We start from the raw sequence: 21633 nt of genomic DNA on the forward strand, positions 1-21633 counted from the left end.
AGGGCAGAGGATGATTAGGAGCTGCAGGAGAAGGCTGAAAGAGCCGCATGTGGCTCCAGAGCCGCAGGTTGCCAACCCGTGCCCTAGAATATTTAGCTTTCCTCTGGAAAGTGTTGATCTGGGGAACAGAATACTATATGCTTAGAATATTTACTTCTCATTCTTGGGGAATTCTGGGAACTGTCTGCAACACTTTATATTTCTTAAACATTCTCAACTCCCTCACTAAACTGAAGTTGTTAGATTCTTTGGATGAAAACTGTATTTTTTAACATATAACACTTATATTTGATGTAGCTATATCCTACCATTTCATGGATAAGGAGAATATATGGTGTCAGAAGAACAGCTGTTGAATTTTTCAGCTATGTTTCCTTACAATGTTCAACACAATGCCACAATTTATTTCACTGAAGTATGTTCCTCCCATACTCTGCTTCTGATGTGCCCTACTTTCAGTGTCTTCCCCACCGTAGCGTGTTATATTTGTAAGATGTTGCTATGATTCACTTTTTAATGAGCAGCCTAAGAGGACATTGATTTGGCCACAAGCTTTTTGCACAGTCTAATTACAAATGATTTTTGTATTGGTTTAACTCTTACACTGTTGATCGGGGGGGGGGGGAGGCTCTGCTGCTGTTGATATCAGTTTAGCAGTTGAATTTAATGCCTCTCCGGAGCATTGACTAAGGATGAATCTGAAACCTTCCCCAACACTCAAAGCAAATCTCCTTTCCCCACCACTCCATAACACTCAGAATTCTCTTCTGAGAGAACAAGGTCTATTAAACACTATTCTTACACACGGGTGGACATGTGATGTTCAATAAGGCACACCCCCAAAGTCAGCTTGTTGACAGTGTAATTTGATGTCATGCCACACTGCTAATCCAGCTGCCTGTTTCCAAAGCATCTTCTTCAATCCTCGTCTCACAGAGGGAAATAACACAGGTCTCTACCAAAACTGAAAGAAACCTGAATGGAGGAGGGAGGAGGATCTGTTCTCACAGCTTTCTCACAGGGCTGTGGTTACTATGGAAATTATTCCATCTGCCTTGAAGCAATAGCAGGTTTTTTTGCAAGACTGACACTAAGCCATTGTCAATAGCCCTGTATTTTTTGAACGGATTTTGAGAGAGGATCTTTTCTTAAACAGCTGCAAGTGGATACATGTATGCTTTCTACCTTAGAGTGGGATGCCTTCGTGAAGGAGAGAATGCCGTGTTGAAGTTGGACAGAGTGCACAGGAAACTGCCTGATAATGAAGCCACAGTCCAGTAGGCAGAAGCATTCCAGAAACAAGCTTGGACATGTGTTTCACATGTTCTAATTCTTGACTGAGTAGAGAAAGAAAGGCCAGCTGTCATTTTTTTTAATAAGAATTTCCCTGGATGTAATGTCTTTCTGGGGAACTTGGAGTTAAAAAAGTGGCTGCCACCGGAGGAACCACAGCCCCACCCCCACCCAAAATGCTCTGGGTCATTAATTCTCCAACCTAGCAATGTTAAGATGTGTGGACTTTGACTTCCAGAATTCCCAGCTGGCCTAGTGGTTAGGGAATTCTGAGGGTTGAAGTCCACACATCTTAATATTGTTAAGGTGGAAAATCACTGTTCTAGGGTATTGCTACTTCTGGGTCATCTAAACTGAGTAAATGGGTGAAATAATATCAATGAGTTCATAATCACAAAGAAAAATGCAGTGTAGCCTTTTAAGGAGGCCCTGAACCACCAAAATGTCTCTACAAAAGGGCTAGCAGAAGGGCTCCTATTTCATTGTCTATGCCATCGGGCCATTTTAGTTTGTAGAGACATTTTGGTGGTTCAGGGCCTCCTTAAAAGGCTACACTGCATTTAAGTTGTATTGAATGAAAGATTCTACGGGTGACCTTGGACAAAACTCCACTGCTTAATCTTTATCTATATTTTCCATGTACCAGTATAATAATAAAGTGCTATCTCATTTAACTGCCAGAATATTAACTAAAAGTAAGATATACACATCTTTTCTCTCCCTAACCTAAAAAGTTTATATAAACTAGAGGCTGACAAGCTAAGGTCTCTTCATTGCAGACAGCCCCAGGAATCATCTCTGACTACAGTTACTCTACGTTGCCAGCATGGTTTCTTACCATTTTGAGGTGGAGAATATTAAACGGGTCTATGTGCATTAGGATAACAAAACAAATACCTCACTCCCTGCAAAAACACACCTGGAGAATCCTGGAATCACCCACTTTTCATCATCTCATCAAGTTAGCCCCGCACAATATTTTAAATTTAAAAAATTGCCAAATGCCAATCCCAGCTTGCTTAGAGAATGAAAATTAACACCTAAGATATCAAACAAGGATTTACCAAAGTGAGGGGCAACTATTGTAGGATCATTTACTTCGTCTCTGCAGAGTCTGGGAGTCAGCCTCTGTTTTTCTTGGGCAAGGTGTTCAATAGTTAAAATAAAATGACAATTATAAAAATTAAAAAACACCCTCAGGTGTTGTTTTTAAGCTTTCTTCACTCATCAGGCAGGCATGCTGTGCTTTAAAAGAAGAAAAATATTTCACTTATATTGCCAAGTGCTCAGTTTGCAACTCAAAAGGATTGGTAGTTTTGATTCAGATGGATGAAACTATATTGCATACAAAAGAGAAACTATTTGGTCCCAATGTTGTCAAAGTGATAATTGACAAGAGATGTTTGCTCTCCTATTAGTGGGTACTTTTGTAAGGGTTAAGAAAACCACGTACTTAAAACACTGTGAAAAGGATCAGAATCAGACTATTAGCAGCCACCCATGGTGAAAGTCATATTTTAGCTGTAGTAATGGCGTAGCTTCAGCTGAACTTCTATAATTTTCTGTGTACTTATTTTTCTATTTGCTGCAATGCTTTACTTTCTCTTTCCTTTTAATGAGGCTGTTCAGAACAGCTATTTGAAATATCCAAAAAGAAGTAATCATGAATATTGTCTCTTTAATCTATGTTTTGAGAATATAGTTTGCCTGCTTTGTGGCAAGGACCAAAACTTTCCGTGATGTGCAAATATTGTGTTTAGCTGATACCAGAGCTTTTTTATGAACTGAGCCATATCTACAGTATGCATGTTGTGGCCCAATAAACGGAAAGCGGTCAGTTTATTGCAGACATCTATTATAATCTGCTAAAGAATCAGTTTGGTGTAAAGGCATCAGTCTAGAAACCAGGAAACTTTGAGTTTTAGTCAGGGCTTTTTTTCTCATAGAACGCTCAGAACCGAGTTCCGGCACTTTTTTTGGATGGAACCTTGTAGGGTAGGCAAGGCAGGTTGTATGACATGTGTGAGTTCCGGCACCTTTTTCTTTTACAAAAAAGCACTGGTTTTAGTCTTGTCTTGGGCATGGGCTCAGTATTTTCTCCGAGTTCTAGTAAGCAAGCAATGGCAAACAACTTTTGAAAACCTTGCCAAAAAAACCCTCAGGGGTTTGTCCTCGCAGTCTCCAAGCATTGGGCATGATTGAATAGAAAAAGTAGCCCCAGTCCCAAATATTATATAAAAATGGAGTCAATGTGGTTTAGTGGTTCAGATAATAGACTAGGACAGGGGTCGGCAACCTCGGCTCTTTTATGACTCGTGGACTTCAACTCCCAGAATTCCTGAGCCAGCTATGCTGGCTCAGGAATTCTGGGAGTTGAAGTCCACGAGTCATAAAAGAGCCGAGGTTGCCGACCCCTGGACTAGGAGTAGGGAGATCCAGTTTCTGGTCCTCCCTTAGGCACAAAAGCCAGATGGGTGACCTTGCGCCAGTCATTTTCTCTCAGCCTTACATTGAACAATCGCAACACATTTTTCTCTCAGCCCAAATTGAACCAGCATTGTAAACTATGATCCATAATCTTGAATGAAGAGTCATTCATCCTAAAGTGGATTGATTTAAGCTGATAATAATTAGGAACAACATTATATCTTCATGAAAATAATTCATGTAAATACATTATATTAGGCACATTTTTGCAGAAACTATATGTTAGACAAAATTACCATATTTGAGTACCAAAAGATTTGGACAAGAATGCTTACAAATGTATGTAATCTTAACATTCAAACAGCAGAAAAATTTGGTGAAATGTACTGTATTTATTATTGGGGGACAATTAGGATCCAAGAAAAATTGAAGCGAGCAGAGTCACAAAAATGAAAAGGGGAGAAACTAAAATCAACAAGATTTGTCCGTTTAAGGTTTCCATGCAGACATATTTTTTACTTTTTAATAATACTTAATCCTTTCACTTTCATATGTAAGTTGATGAGTTCTATCTGCACATAACATTTGTGTTTTACCATTAATATGCACTACTTTCCCAGTTTATATTACTTAGAACTTGGCTTAAGACAGGTCCTCTACTTTACATGCATGACTTTAAAGGAAATTTAGCAATATAACAATGTCTCCTGTCCATGACCATAAAACTAAGAAACAATTGTATATAGCTTTAAGCTATAACTTCAAAGTGGCAGCTGAAATGAGCACATCCATTCCATCAGGTCAAACCTGCCACACAACCCCATATAAGGTCAATGAATTAAATTCATTGCTGTTTCCTTCTTTTCTCTGACTTGCATCACTCATCCTCCAACAATAACTCTTTTTTTGCTATATCCTGCCTTTTCCAAAGAAGTTTGTTTTTTTTCTTGGCATGATTTGCTTCATTCTGATTTTAGTTATAGAGTGGATGCCACCATTTTAGGGGGGGGAAATCTCATTTCCAAAAAAAAATGTGGCCCTTTCCATAACCAAAATGGAAGGAAGGCAGAACGTTTGTCCTATCTTTCTGGTTTCCCCCATCTCAACAAGTAGTAGGAAAGGCTGCAGGTCCAATTAGCACTTGGTTAGTTCCCTGATAAAATTTCATAGGTGGTTGCATGTACAAAGTCACTTTCACCATCCAAATGTGATACCTATTCAAGCATCACGACTTTGGATGCCAAGTGGCTTATATGGTTAAGACACTGGGATGGAGGTTAGCAAGCCCATGTTCATGACCTGAGTGCTGCTGTGTGGTGAGGTGAGCTGCAGTCATTTGCTCCAGCTTCTTGACGTGGACATGAAAGGACCCCCAGCCAGGCATCCCCCAGGCAATTATTATATTATCATTGGCTAATCCTTTCAAGCTGGAAGTGCCTCAGTGCTTCTGACACAAAAGCAAGTAAACTTTAGATATCTGAGGAATGGGTTTTCTCTTGTTTAAATAAAAACTAATCAAAACTGAAATTACAAATTTTAGGAAGAACAACCATAAGAAGCAAAAAAAAACCCGTATAATGATTTATTTCCAAATAAATATTTTCTTGCTCTCTCTATGTAAAGCAATAAAATAAATAAATAGCCAATGGAGGAGGGGGGAATCCAAATTTCAGAGAAAATGTTTTTAAAAATTCCAATTCCATAGAAGCCTGTCTAGCTTCAGAGATGAATTAAAAGTCAAGACAGAGCACAAATAACTAGTATTATTCCTTGGAACATTTTTGTGAACATATTTTGATATTCCTCCAATTAACTCTTTATACAGTAGGCAGCCCTCTCCAGCTGATGCTGCCAGATATATCAAGACTACTGAAGTTTCCAGAATTTCTTGGAGTGGCAATCCCAGACCAGCTGGAGATCACCGAATTAGGGAAGGTCAAGAGATGTTTTTTAAGCAATAAATATTTGTTCCATCCTCTCAAGTAACAAACACTATACAAGGCTTATGTTTGGTGGACTGGTATATATCTAGCCAGTTGTTCTTATATGAACAGGGGTAATAATTGGTTGCCAGTGGCAATAAATAAAATAACATTATACAGGTTTTTAGCAGTAACTTGAACTTCCAAAATATCTCAAGCAAATCATGATTATCTGCTAATATATCAATACATCAATATATCAATACATCAGACCCAGATTGTTGGGGGCAATTAAGCTGACTTTGTAATAATGCTGCTTGGGTGTGTGTATATGAAAGCCCTAATAAGCAGGCATATACATAGAATGAAGGCTACTGCTAAGCTTGTAAGCCGCCCTGAGTCTTCGGAGAAGGGCGGGATATAAATGGAATTAAAATAAAAAAATAAATAAATTATTATAAATTTAGAGGCAGATTTTAACAATGCCCATAATGTATCAACTCACATGGAACCAGGATTTCTGAAATTTCCAGTTTTATATTTCCTTTTACTATACAGCATCTTAGTCATTGTTGGCATGGATTTGTTTTTTGGTATTTTATCTGCTGCATTTTTTAATGTTCATATTGTTTTATGAGTCACCTTGCAAACTTCCATAGCAAGGTGGTCCAGAAATATTTCAAATAAATAAAATAAGCAAAAGCCATTCATGCTTATTCAAGGAAATAGTCACAGATTTTTTTTCAGGTAGTCTGAGCTATTGTGATTACTACAAATCTCAGACAAAGGCCCAGGCAGCAGGGAGGTAAATAATATTTTTATAGTGTTGCCATTTTCATGTTCCTGGCATCCTGTATGTTATGATAAAAAGTCAAGCAGGGATTGGTATCTGTCCACTAAACACATCATGCCAAAGGGCTAATACTACTTCATTTTCCCTTCATCAGCAAGGAAGAGATTTATTTGCCTGAGGTACATCCGTCATAGACACCCCACCCTACCCTACATACTCCCCAATGCTCTTTTGTTTATGCAAAATGAGAGCTTGAGACACAGCAGGTCAAGATCAACATCCAGAGTAGGAAATCTGTGTTTGCAAACAGCTGCTATTATGAGTTCAAGGGAGGAAAACTCAGCCAGTGGGGTCAATAGGCTTTCAGGATAGAAATTAAAATAAAAAGAATCTGCCCAGGCCACATGAACCTCATAAGATACTTTGAATAAGTTCATGCTGGGAGCAAAACTGTGACTCTTCCCTTCCTTCGTTTTAACTGGAATGTTAATAGGTATTGAAAATATGTCGTGGGCATTGTTAAGGAAGTTGCCAAAGACACTGAACAATTTATCTTATTGTTTATATGTTTAAACAATGTGTCATGAGAAAGCATAGAACAATGCCTTGTAATTTATTGGTTAAAGCAAAAAAAAGTGGCAAAATGACATAGGAAAATATGGAAATACAGATAACGTGCAAATTAATTGATATAATTAAAATTAAAGGAAGGCAGTCAATAAGTAATGACCCCATCACTTGATTCTATGTGAACAATATTACCAAATGGACTAAGAACATTTTTTTAAAAAAATAATAATGTACAAATATATTTGGAGAGTAATCCCAAGCATATCTACTCAGAGGTTCCGTTCAGTTCAATAGAATAGTATATTCTATTTGAATATAGATAATGTGAAATATGAGGGTTATCCATCTGCACACCGGACACTGGGGAGTAGGTCACCAGCTGTCACCTGTCTTGACAGCCAAATAGAGCCTCCAGCTTCAAATACAGAATGCCTCTGAATATGACTTGCTGACCTTTGTGGTCTGCTTCATATTCTTAGTATATTCCATTACTTATTTATTGCTAGTCAGAGATTGTAATAAAGATTATTTCAGTTCCATATTTTTTTTTTAAAAAAATGGTATCAGAGCCTTGCTTCAGAGATTTTAAAAGACTTCTTATTTGGGATAGTATGGAAATGGCTCTAATCTCTGTTGCTCAATTAGTGGCATCTTAGAAGAATTCCTCGGCATCATCTTTGCAAATAATGCTATATTTTCAATATAAAGTAATGATCTTTCTTTCTGACCAGACCATTCTTCATCAACCTGGGACACTCAGCAATAAACCCCAGTAACATTTTACCTATGTTGGATTTTTAATTTGCTGAAATTCAATTCCTCCAATAGAGGCATATCAATGGAGGAATACCAAAACCAGGATATTTAAACAATGAGCATTCTCAACCAACCTAACCCCAGAATGAAAAATTCTTTGAATATTTTACTTTACAAAATTTAATGTTCTCTTTTATTTGTGGTAGGATACTTTAAATTATTTGGTTCTTGTTTTTATGCTGTCCCTGAAACACAGGTTAATTGACAGAGCTAAAGTGGCAATCATAAGGCAAGTAATGGGGACCTTCCAGTGGAGGGATTCAGCCCGTTCACACCAGTTTGGCAGAAGCCGTAGCTAATTTTTTGTTGCCCAGGCACAGAACGGACTTCCGGAAGCAGCATCCACATAGAGAACCATTTGTTCACATATTTGAATCCCACCACCGGGACCTTCTGAACGTTTTCCAGAGGCAAGTTTCTCACTATTCCTATTATTTCACCCACATTAAGAATATACCTTAAATTTAGAAAACATGACATTCAAAAATAGCTGTGAATTTTGTGTTTCTGTGTCTGTATGTGTTCAAAAACATGGAAATTATTGAGAAAGTAAATTAATCTAAACTCTGGTCTGGGTATATCACCTCATGTAAACATAAAACGATTAGAAATGTCTTTTTGTAAGGAATAGAAGTTTAATATGTCAAGCACAATACTGCCATCTAGGGGCCACTTTCTTAATGTTTTCTGAACATATTTTAAATCCACAAAACTCTAACTTTTCAGAACAGATATGAGTTTTAATTTAATTCACATATTCCCCAGCCAAAGTAGGCCAGAATGTAATTGAGTAAGAGAAATGTACCATCCACTCCCTCTTTATTAATATACATAACATCCACTAGGAATTGACAGATTAGACTGTTTCTCTCCATTTCTCATTTTTCTAGTTTAACATGGGGTTATTCTATTTCGGTATTAGTGATGAACACAGCAACCTACAAGTCCCATAAAATAATAATAAAGTGGATTTGTGCCATATGAATTTTGGGGAATATTTTTGTATGTATGTATATGTATATATGTGTGTGTTCATAATTTTACCTTCTATGCACAGATTTGCAACTCATATTCCTTAATACTTATTCCTTCATTGTTATGCATATTTGTGCAGATTTTTCCCCTAATATACCATTGTTTTTCTTATTCTTGTTGGGGCTCTAAAGTGCAAAATTTGGACAAGCACTAAGTTTGAAATTTGTATATATGTTTGAAATGAAACCCAATTAGTTTGCATTACACTGCAAATCAAATGAAATGATTTGGTTATCTGAAATAATTTGAATAATTTGAAATAACAATCTTCCATGTTGTTTTCAACAAGATGATCTGCACAAAGCTGTTCCATTAGGCACTGTCACATCAGGTGACAGCACAGCTTAGAAGAGTCTGATCGGAGCAGGTAATTCTGTGCTCAGTAGATTGATGATGGGTCCTGTCTAAAGTCATCTCCTCACCAGTGATTTATATATATACCATAGTCTCCCAGCATTATCCAACTCTCACTGTGCTGATATAACAGAAAAGAGAAACAGCTTTTATGTACCTTAACAATGCTCAGGTGATGATATAAAGATGCTATAAATCTCTAGTAAGGAAGAGCGCCAAGACAAACTAATGTTTCTACTTTGTTCTTCATACTCCAAATCTACAATGTAGGAAATGCAATGCATGCTTCTTATACGTTATCCCTCTGCTCAGAGGATGCAAAGGCTAAGCTTAGAAAATGGAACTAAAAAAGGTAGAGCTTTGCACAGCTGCTATGATTTAAATAGAAATAAAATAAAATTCACAACAAAGGGGAAGATCTTGGCTAAATATTCTAGTATGATATCTGCTCAATATCATGGATTAGACCAGGCATGTCAAACTCGCGACGTCATGTGACGTCGCGTGACATATCAGAACTTTTTTCCCATTGCCGGCAATGGGGTGGGCACGGTTTCCTTGTGATGCATCCGGCCCATGGGCCGGCAGTTTGACATCCCTGGATTAGACCAACAACAGCCCTCAGGTTTCATCTTGGTAGCCTCAAAGTCCAACTGACACCCACCATGTTGAGGGGGAAATAACAGAGTTTGCTCTAAAAACACCATATTGCAGTTAAAACCCTCCCCACAACTCATCCCTTAATTTCAACCTTGGCTACATGTGTCATGTGACTCCACATTCTCTGCAGCTGTTAATTGTAAATGTATGTATGTACAGTATGTGTGTATGTATGTTTGCCACTTTATTTATAAACTAATAATGATGGAATAAAAATAAAATAAAATGCTGCCCTCCCCCTTATTTAAAACAACAGCTTTTTATGTAGCAGCATGGCTATGTGGAAGCTAGAGATTGGGAAAGGGGAAAGGATAAATGTCTTAAAATTATGGACTTGGAAATGTTTAACAAAAGTACTGCAGATTGAAAGAAGAATTATCCATTGGACTTGGATCCAAGGAAGACTGATTGTTGCCTTAAATCAGGGGTGGGGAACTCTGGCCCACCCCTGATTTAAGGCAACAGTCAAGTCTTCCTTTTATGACTTGTGGATTCCAAATCCCAGAATTTCTGAGTCAGCCATGTTCATGGGAGTTGAAGACCACAAGTCATAAAGGGGCCATAGTTCCCCATATCAGTTAATCAGGAAGCAGATACTCATATAATTTGCAAGTGATGTGAATAACTAAAGACTGAACAAGATGTCTGTGTTTGGCAAGCTTGAGAGAAGTAGAAGATAATGGATTAGTCTTTCTCAACCTTAACAACTTTAAGATGGGTGGGCTTTAACTCCCAGAATTTCCCAGCTATCATACTTAAAGTTGTCAAGCTTGAGAAATACTGGATTAGAGTGATGAATTAGGAAATCAGTGGAATATGCTTGAAAAAGCTAGAGGGAGGTCATGATTGTGGGTATTGGCCAGATGCAACTATGCCTCAATATATACCTCAATCTAAATGTCTATGGAGATTCTCAGTAATCCAGGTCATAGTTGTCCCAAAGATGCTTTTCCACAAGGCAACTGGACTTTCTTGTTTTTTCTTTGAAGACATTTCACTTCTCATCCAAGAAGCTTCTTCAGCTATGACTGGATGGTGAAGAATGGAAAGATTTATACTCCTTGCAGACAGCTAGTCATTTGCATTCTTTTAGCAAGTTGTTAGTGCTACCAGGATGCTTATATGTGTCCTCAGGGTAACCTGAGTAGTGCAAATGTGTGTGTGGAGCCTTCTTGGAACTGTTGAAATGACTGTGTTGTAGGCTGGAGATAGATCAGGAGTGCCAAACTGCCGGCCCGCAGGCTGGAATGCATCATGGCAAAACCGCACCCACCCTATTGCCGGCAATGGAAAAAAAAGTCACGATACGTCACGATACGTCACATGACATTGTCATATCCCTCCCCTTCTGTTGAGAGAGGGCTATTCAATTTTAACATAGATGGCCTCTTTGACTCCTCTTTCAAACCAGTGGTCCTCTCTGTCCAAAATGTGGACTTTGCTGTCTTCAGAAGAGTGGCCATTGTCTTTTAAATGCAGATGGCTGCTGAATCTTGTCCTGATGAGTTTGCTCTCCTATGTTGTGCCATATGTTTATGAAGTTGTTTTTTTCCCCAATGTACAGATCTGCACATGGCTGACTGCATTGTACTGCATTGTACTGCATACACCACATTGCTCAGTTTGTGTCTGGGTGTTTTATCTTTGGGGTGGACAAGCTTCTGCCTTTCTATTTTCTCTGCATCTGTGGTTGGAGAACAGAGTCAATTGCCTTAATATTGTTTGGCTGTTTTGGACTTGATCTGAAATCATTCTAGCATTTGGAAGCTATATCCAAACATTGTTTTAAACATATATCTGTTAATAATAATTATTTTCAGTTTCTTCCATGAGTTTCTTGTCCCTCAAAGGTGATGTGATGCTCCTTTGATGTGAAATGAACCCTTCCAATTCACTAATTGCCAGAATATCCCTATTCAGTCTGATGCTTTAATTCATGGTTCTGACATTCCACATATCGTTACAGCATTTCTTTTGTCTCTGGACAAACTAGCAGTTGGACATTCTTTCACTTTTAATCCAACCACATCATAAGTACCAGCACTACATATATTGCCATTTGCTCTTTCCCAATAGCTCATTAGACAGCTTTTGAGTTAGACAGTCTCTGTGTGTGTCTCTGTGTCTGTGTGTGACTGTGTCTGTGTTTGTGCATATCTGTGTGGGTAGGTAGGTGGGTATGTGTGTGGGAGTGAATGTCCATTTGTTTTGTTGCTGTTGTCATTTTATTGTCTGGAGATCCTTTTTAATCTGATCCTTGCTCATTACCTACTTATCATGGGTGACCTTTTCGAGAGTATCCAGTCCCAGAGTTCATATCATCATTGGAACACGCAAGTCCTCTTCACTGCTTGAAGGTAACAATCCATGAAGTGCACAATGAATTTATTACGTATTGAAATTAACTACCTTAAGATTTAGTCAGGGCCATCAATTCTGAGAATTAAAAAAATGCTGTATATATTCACAACTGATACAGCAGCTATCACTACTTCTAATTGTTATAATTTATCTCAAGGATTAGAGGTGATATGCCCCTAATATCAGTTACAGAGGAACAAAATTGAAAGGATCTTATTGCAGTGATATTTTGCCTGCAGGCTTCTATAAGCATTTGGTTGCTACAGTGGAAAATGAATATTGGGCTACATAGATCTTTGATCTAAACATAGCTCTTCTGATATTCTTCTGTAGTTGTTCCAAGCAGGATGGAAGCAAGATGGTAATTTAAGGAAGATTCCAGAGACGGCCAAAAGAAGAATTTACAGCTCAATCCTATGAATGTTTATTCAAGAGCAAATTTCTTCTCATTGAATGTGATTCATTTCCAGTAAAAGAATTAAGGCGTTACATAATTAGAGGATCGTTCAAGGTGTATAGATAAATGGATTGCCAAGAACTGAACTAAGCATTATTTCAAAGAAGTCTAGTAACAGGGGTAAGCAACCTTGGCTCTTTTATGACTCGTGGACTTCAATTCCCAGAATTCCTGAGCCAGCACAGCTGGCTCAGGAATTCTGGGAATTGAAGTCCACAAGCCATAAAAGAGCCAAGATTCTCTACCCCTGGATGAAGGGAAACCCAAACTTGGGAGGAAAATATGTAAGTCAAGAAATCATAGGATCATTAGAGAAGCGATAAGTGAAGATTCCTATAATAAGATCTACAGTATGCACTGTACTGCAACAGGCTGTTCATAGAAAACTGGCATTGATCTGAACAGAATTCTAGAATGATAAGAAGGAACAAAACAGTTGCCTTAGAAGTTACACCTTTTTGGAATCTGTGAACAGTCTATACTGAGGAGGCAGTAAAATCTTCTCAAGGGAACTAGAACAAATATTTGCTTAGACCATTAAATAAGAAACTGCAAGGACTATGTACCGACTTGCCCTCCAAATGGTTTTAGCTGGTTAGATCAGAATCAATGTTCTCATCCATCAAATTAAAAGCTATATGTTCCTGATTCTTTTTTTTCCTTCAAACTTAGGGCAAAGTATAATAGTGTTTTCTTTTTATAATGGAGCCTGTTCTTCTCACATATCTTTTTTCTCCTTAGGGTTCCTTCCTCTAACAGGTACAAGTAGTCCTCAATCATAATGGAGCCCAGAGTTTCTGTCATACCTCATGATGGTCATAAGTTGAGGCACCCAGATAACCAACCCAAGTTTACATTTTTACAGCAGTCCTTAAGTGAACATCATGGTTATAAAGTGAACCCTTTGTCCACAATAAAAGGGACGCGGTGGCTCAGTGGGTTAGGACACCGAGCTTGTCGATCAGATGGTCGGCAGTTTGGCGGGTCGAATCCCGAGTGCCGCGTAACAGAGTGAGTGCCTGTTACTCGTCCCAGCTTCTGCCAACCTAGCAGTTTGAAAGCACGTAAAAATGCAAGTAGAAAAATAGGGACCACTACGGTGGGAAGGTAACAGCGTTCCGTGCGCCTTTGGCGTTTAGTCATGCCGGCCACATGACCACGGAGACGTCCTCAGACAAGCGCTGGCTCTTCGGCTTTGAAACGGAGATGAGCACCGGCCCCTAGAGTTGGAAACAACTAGCACGCATGTGTGGGGGAACCTTTACCTTTACCTTTACCTTTGTCCACAATGGGCAATCTGTGCTAAAACTAAAAGTAAAGACTAGTTGACAAAAAATGTCATAAATTGCAGTCACATGGCCACAATATAATGTAAAAGGCTGTAAATGTGGGCCACTTGCTGAACACCCAAAATGTAATTGCATGATCGGGGGGGATTGTTCGTAAGTCAAGGACTACCTGCACTTCCATTTGAATGTTCCTTTTGTATCTTACTTTTGAAAAGTTTAACCCAATTTGTTGGATTTTACGTATAAGTGAAAAGATGAGAAATATACCAGGTACAGAAACTCCATGAAGATGTACATGTAAAAAATTGTGAATCACAAACCACTTTAGAATACATTAATTTATAAGGTGTTAATGGTCACACAAATTTAATCCATTTGGAATGCTACTTGTACTTCTCTCTTGAAACTGTATCCTAGGTGCTGTTCTGAAGCTAAAAATATATGCTGGATTTTAAAGTATGTCACAGCCAACTTGATGGGGGTGTGGGAGGTATAGAAAACAAGCTGCATGGACAAGCTTAAACAGAGAGAAATGAATGGAGAAACACCAGTTAGCAAACAGAAGCCAATAAATTGAAATTAAATAAATATGCTCTGAAATGCAGCACCCCAAATGCTTTGAACAATTGGTTGACAATTAGCATTAATAACATGTTTTATCAAGAAATCCAAAAGAAAGATTTACCCACAGTTTTCAAAATAGGATTATCTAAAAGTGTGTGTTTCTTATGGACATAATGCTCAAACGTAAACTTCCTCCCATATATGTTTTGCAACCTTTAATTGTAGAAAAGCAAATTAACTTTGACTGAAAAAGTAATAAAAACCATGCCAAAATAGCTTGTTTTATTTTATTTATTAAGTAAAACAACAAGAACAAGTCAAAATATCAAAAGGATCAGGTAATGGTTTTCTAATTTTGCTTATCATGATTTTTAAATTTTTATTTCACAAATAGAGGTCAAAAATATAAAGCCTGTGATAAAATTGGAAAATCCACAAAATTAAAACCCCAATCGTCACATGAAAGTTGTAATTTAAATAAGGAAATGATGAGATCTGTCGATCCCTTAAAAACTTTCTCAGTGTCTTAACACTCCCTCTAAGGGTATAGATTAATCTTGAAGTAACATTCATTCTCTGCTATAAACTCATAAAAAATTAAAACATTTATGACTTACTTTGGACACATTATGTGATAACCTAACCCTCTAAAGCAGGGGTCCTCAACCTTGGCAACTTTAAGACTTGTGGACTTCAACTTCCAGAATTCCTCAGCCAGCTTTGCTTCAATTCTGGGAGTTGAAGTCCACAAGTCTTAAAGTTGCCAAGGTTGAGGACCCCTGCTCTAAAGAATGATCTAATGCTGCCAAAGGTGGAAAGAAAGAGAAGAGGACAACCATCAGCAAGGTGGATGAATTCAGTTGCGGTGTTGATGGATTGTTCATTGGAAGATTTGAAGGACTGGATTAGCGAGAGATCTTCATGGTGAAAGTCTGTTTATGTGGTTGCTGAAAAACAACACTGACCTGATGGCACATAATCCATCAATTTTCATTAGTATTAATCTGTATTAAGTAATTTAAAAGATTTGTCTCTAAAAAAACATTGAAATAATTATTCCAGTATACAGTATTAGAAGAATTTAAATAATATGCAAAATCCCAATATTTAAAATTTCCATAGAAACTTTAAAAACTTTAGGAAGCATACCGAGTGTACTCTAATTAATGGAATGTGCTGATTACCAAACTGTTCTCCCACATCCATACATTGTGGTAAAGAGAATTGATAGTTATTAAGTATACATAATATGTCATCAACATATAATAAATGTTTCTGACTGGCCAACAATCTTGAAACCCAAAATGTTTTTCAGTTTTCCAGTAAGAAAGCCAAATTAAAGAGGAAATAGCGTACATTCTTGACATCTTCAAAAAAACATTTTGATAACTAATAATATAATTATATTTGTAACTATTCTGACAAATTAGAATATCACATTTTAACCCAATTAACAAAAATAGGATGAAATCCAAAGTTGTTCAAGACATGTTTTTGAAATGTAAACTGTTTCGTATCAAATAAATTCTGTAATCCATGTAATAACCACTATCAAATATAATTTAATTTATTGTGCAGCTAAATATTAATTAATGATCTTATCTTGTAACTATTCCAAGTTACAACTATTCCAGATTATACAGCATGAACAGTTGAAGATAATGCACTAAAATATGATATTTGTATCAAAATCACTGTTAAATTTTTAGCAAAGAAATTAACTGCAGCAAAATTATTATATATGCACAAAGGTAGAAAGATTTGACTTTAACCACAACAGAGGAATGGATGGTGAAGATGGTGGAACTTGCTGAGATGACCAAATTGATAGATTTAATTAGAGATAAGACATTGTCTAAGTTTAATAATGACTAGAGATTAATTTATATTTGTAACTACTACAAAAAAAAATCACATGTTCATATTTTCTTTTTCTTTCCTACACTTTTGGTTTTGATCTTTTCTTATTTCTCTTTTTATCTTCTCATTCTAAATATCAGTTCTTGTTAGTTTTTATCTTTCTTCTTAATTTTTTAATAAAGTTTACACACACACACACACACACATTTAAAAAAAAGATAAAAGTGGTGCGAAGAGCCATAGATAGAAAGACCCGCACATGGATTAGGGAACAAATCAAAGTATTTGATGCCATCAAGAGACTAAAAGACTTGAAATGTAAATGGGTTGGTCACATAGAAAGAAGAACTGATGATATAATATATTCTATACACACATACATACACACACACACACACACAAACCCACATACACATATAACATCAAATTAGACAATAACTTGCAGAATCAGTGAATATTTGTCAGCCTTTAAAATCACAAATAGCTTCATTACATAAAGAAAAACTATGTTCAGAAAAACATCACTACAAATGCCCAACAATCTAAGACGAAGAAAAAGGCTTATAAATAGCTGATTAAGAAACATAACTTTCCCATGAACTTTAAATATCTTATTTCATAAATCTGTATCTAACCCATTGTCTGTCTTTACTTACTTTTGCATCTTATCAGTGATCATTTTTTAGGAAACGCATATGCAACCCTCTGAGTGAATGTCATCTTAGGGGAAAGTCATTTGGATGATAGGAACTAAGCAAAAGAGTAAAAAAAAGGTTATTGGTTTAATTTAGAGTGCAATAAACAATGAGAATGGTTATTGTTTGATATTTACCTGGTTAGGGGGAAAAAGCTAATCTTGAATTTAAAGAAAGAGAAAAAAGTAGGCTAAGTCACCAGCCTTGGTTGTATCCATATCCCAGGCTTACAGTAATGACGTAATAACATTTCATGCTTACAGTAATAACATACTGTTGAAAGAAAAATCTTCATCAGGATCTAGTCCAAGCTGGGAATAAATAAAATGGAGACTGTTTTAGAAAAAAGGTTGTAGTTTATTGAACAGCAGAGCCAGACAGAAAGATGGCTCTGGGAAAACTGACCACATGTAGTAGGGAGTGGGTTCTTATACCTTCTTGAGCTTTTGTTTGGAGTTGTTCCTGTGGCATGAACTTTGACCTGAGTCTGAGTGTGCCTTTCTGGTATTCTGATGGTGGTGGGTTAATCCTATTATATCTCAAAGGTCATATCCTGCTTCCCTGGGGGTGTGGCTGATGACTATGTCCTGTGCTGGATTTTTTGGTGTGAGGGATTGTTGATTCTAGGGATCTTTGTCTTTCTAATCCAAGCTTCCTGGCTCCAGTCTTTCTGACAAGATTATCACATCTGCATTTCTGCAGACCTGGTTTCTGTTTGGGGCAGAGAGACTTGGGGGTGGGGTTTCTGCCTTTAAGATCCTTTGGGGAAATATATTCTGCCTTTTAATATTCCCAACAATATTTCTTTCTCGGGGAGGGGGGACTGACTTTCCACAATACTAATAACAGTCTACGGACTTCAGCTGATTGTTTCCTATGAGGAAACAAGTTGGAAAGTAAACTGGCTTAAATCCATTTCCAGATTTCAAACCCTTATTTCATTTTGGCCACAGTGACAGCCAGTGGCCATTTTGTCCAGACCAAAGTTAACTTTGGCCCTCAATTAGTGGATTCTTTTTATTTCCCTTCATAATAACACCAACTGCTTTCCCTTCTCTGGGCATGTCTTGTCATGCCAGGCTGAAAAATGAGGGAAGGGGTCAGTATTTTATTATTCCTCTGTTGAACCTGTTTAAAAGAAATCTGCCAGTATTTTATTGTTTTCATGACCAAAAAAAATAGAATTGTACAGATGTAGACTTTGTGGCAAACATCACAGCATATCGTTATGAAATGTCCAGGGAAGGCCAAGTGTAGGAAGTGGAAAACGTATTGATGTGATAATTTGTGTGAGACAGAATGAAATCCAGCAGGTCAACAGGAGAAACAGCAGAGGGGGGGAAACATTTTGATGCAGAGCAAGGAAGTTCGTGTGGAAGTCAACCTCCAGCAGAGTAGGAGAAGCTTTAGAACTATGTCGTCCATTCTATCTTCATAAAACAGTGCTTGTGCTGAGTGTAGCTCAGCAACCCATTTGACCTTGCATTTCCCTAGTGACCCCAAGCATATTCACACTATGCAAGCTAGGATCTCTACAGTAGAAATTACATATCAAGTCAACATACTGTTTTTTATATCCTGTCAGCTCAAAGCTACATAAAAAGTACTGACAAACAGGATACAGTTAGCATTCAAAGGAGAAGAAAAATTGCTGAAAATATTTTAGGTGCTCACCTATGAGAAGCTCTCTATTAAGTTATATGTGAATATCCTGTCTTTCACTGTACATTTTTTGCTCCAGCACCTTGCAACCTCCTTGAATTCCTACTTCAATTAAATCTCAGGAAAACCATTGGAGAGAGAGCTCCTCCCCAGGCATATATTCAAAACAAGAAGTCACATTCTGTCACTTATGGCCATAAATAAAACTGAAAAACACTAGCAAAAAAATCTGAAAGCAAATGAAAAATCAGATTGTAAAAATAGGATGGGGAAAAAATCAAATGCCTGCTTTCTTTTCTTAACTTTTCTTTAAAAATATGAACAAAAGTTAATTTTGTATGACCTGACTATGAAATCATAGATGACATACCCCGTTCTTCTCTTTTTATAGAAAAAGCAAACATCAGGGGGACTTTTCTACCAGTTCAAAAACCAAATGTCTTTCTTAAACAAAGCATTACAGCAGTTTCTGGCCTATAAAATGTTGTTGATCTATCATTCTTCAATGCCTTGTGGATAATTTCTTGTCAGTCATCCAATTAAATATCTCATTAAGAATAGACAACTAGCCTAGACTTGTCTAGGCTGACACTAGTTGCAGTAGCTTTGAAGTTTTTAGTTAATAAAACCAATCATTGAATTTCATTCAGTTTACTCTTTTCACTTTTTTCATTAAAAACATATACAATATACAACAATCCAATTTTGCATTTTGCGTTTGAACTTTATCCAGGTAGAACTTGCTGGTTTTTAACATACAGCAGTATTTTGAAGCAAAGATAAAAGATACGTCTGTTTCTGTTGCAGGTTCAAAACAGCCCAGAAACCACTACAAATAGCTGTGCATCCCTTCTTAGAAATGTTCTTTCCAAGAAGTAGACTTTTTATTACCTTTTCAACACTAAACAAAAGCTTAAAAACATAACCTATGCTTCTGAAAACTTCTTGCATTATATTGCCCAACATTTTGAAATGAAAAAAGTTGTGATTCCATTCTTCCTTCTCCCTGTTGCTTTTATTGGAATGTTTGGATATTGGAATTACTACACATTAAAACCTTCTGTATCGGATTTCTCATGCCCACTCATCTAAGGAAGTTCAGCTAGAGTTCCTTTAATTCATCTCCTGGTCATTTGGGGTTGTGATTCCTCTTGCTTTGAATCTCTGGAATGCATTCCCAAATCTACTTATATATGCCAAAAATATAAGAAGGATTTACATGTCCCAATCATATGAATCAGTGAGCACTCAAATTATTTACATCACCAACAATGAAAATGTGAAATCCATCCTTTGAGTTGTCCAGTAAACTCAAAATAAAATCTTTTGTTGAATCAGTTTTAAACTGAAATCCACTGAAATCAATTTGACATTTTTAAGACTTGCAAACATTATTGTTTCACTATTGGATGTTCCTGTTATTTAATCCATGAGCTACATTGTCCTTAATATCAACTTCAAAATATTCTTAAATTATTGATACACATAGGATGTTGGGACTAGTTTTAGATGTGAGCTCATCAAAGGTTAAAGTACCCCAGGTGTCAACGCTGTGACAATTAAGAAATTGCAGCCATTTTACCTTTTGTTTTCCTTGTGCTTTTTCTGTTCTTTGGGATTCTCAGATGTGGAAGTGGGGAGGGGGGAATGCTTGAGCATATCCAGTTAGCCTAACCAATTGCAGCTGGGTGAGCTTCAAGGTCAATTCTAGATAAAGATTTGGCGGGCTGAAAAGTGGGGAGGAGAGCCCTCATTTTAGATTAATTGGTGAATGTGATTTATGACAGCCTTTCTGGGGTGAGAATTGCAACTTGTTACATTGTATGGAGGGGGGAGGGAACTTTAGTCTTGGGTTCAACTATGTAAGTGCTGATACTTTGTTTCCTGAATAAAATGTTCTTTAAGGAAGAAATCTTTGCCTTGAAGTTCTTTTAATTGGTTTCATCTATCGAAACCATGACACCAGGTTTCTTGGAAACAGCCAAACATCCAGACCATACTGAGCCATCAAAATAACTTGAGTTGATTATATTCATCTGAATTAGTGAGAAAAAATCTGTTTGAAGTCAAGAAAAATGCCTTAAAATAGTCATTGCAAAGTAATTGATTTGAAATGTGTATTCTAGATTTCACCCATAATTTACAATAGAATGTATTGTCCCATATTTTTAAGCAGAGTTAAATATATCCATCTGATATAGTCATTAAAACATCAGGTTAGAAACTGGGAGACTGTGAATTCTAGTCCCACCTTAGGCTCAGAGCCAGCTGAGTGACCTTTGTCTAGTCACTTTCTCTCCACCTTAGGAAATTGTAAACCACTTCTGAAAAACTTTGTCAAGAAAACTGCAGGGACTTGTCTAAGCAGTCTCCAAAAATCAGATATGATTGAATGGGAGGAAAAAAATATTCAGGAGCCTCAATATCAAAATTCAATCTCTCACCCAGCCAACCTCAGAGACATGACTTGCTGCTCACCATCTCAGAAATGAAACACTGTAAGACAAAACCAGCAATTGCAAGGGCTTTAATGGAAATAAATAAAACTTTTCAACAAGGCCCACAAATATTGATATTCTACTGAATTCTCATTCCACATAGATATAGCTATTAAAATATAAACAAAATCCAACTCTTTACATTGTTGTATTGCTACAACAAAGGGACGCGGTGGCTCAGGGGTTAGGATGCTGAGCTTGCCAATCAGATGGTCGGCAGTTTGGCAGGTTGAATCCCGAGTGCCAAGTAACAGAGTGAGCACCTGTTACTTGTCCCAGCTTCTGCCAACCTAGCAGTTCGAAAGCACGTAAAAATGCAAGTAGAAAAATAGGGACCACTACAGTGGGAAGGTAACAGCGTTCCGTGCGCGTGAGGC

At 37.2% G+C, this 21633-nt stretch overlaps 1 long non-coding RNA gene across 1 annotated transcript; it reads right to left on the reverse strand.

Moving 5' to 3' along the window:
• Positions 1–15348: 15348 nt before the first annotated feature.
• Positions 15349–17334, reverse strand: LOC308659406. Its single transcript, XR_014024522.1, has 3 exons — positions 17234–17334; positions 17058–17151; positions 15349–15506 (listed from the first exon to the last, which is right to left on the reverse strand). It is a non-coding gene; the product is annotated as an uncharacterized lncRNA (long non-coding RNA).
• Between the last annotated feature and the right edge of the window lie 4299 nt (positions 17335–21633).

Source organism: Vipera berus, assembly GCF_964194415.1.
Source record: "Vipera berus genome assembly, chromosome: 1".
Taxonomy (NCBI): Eukaryota; Metazoa; Chordata; class Lepidosauria; order Squamata; family Viperidae; genus Vipera; species Vipera berus.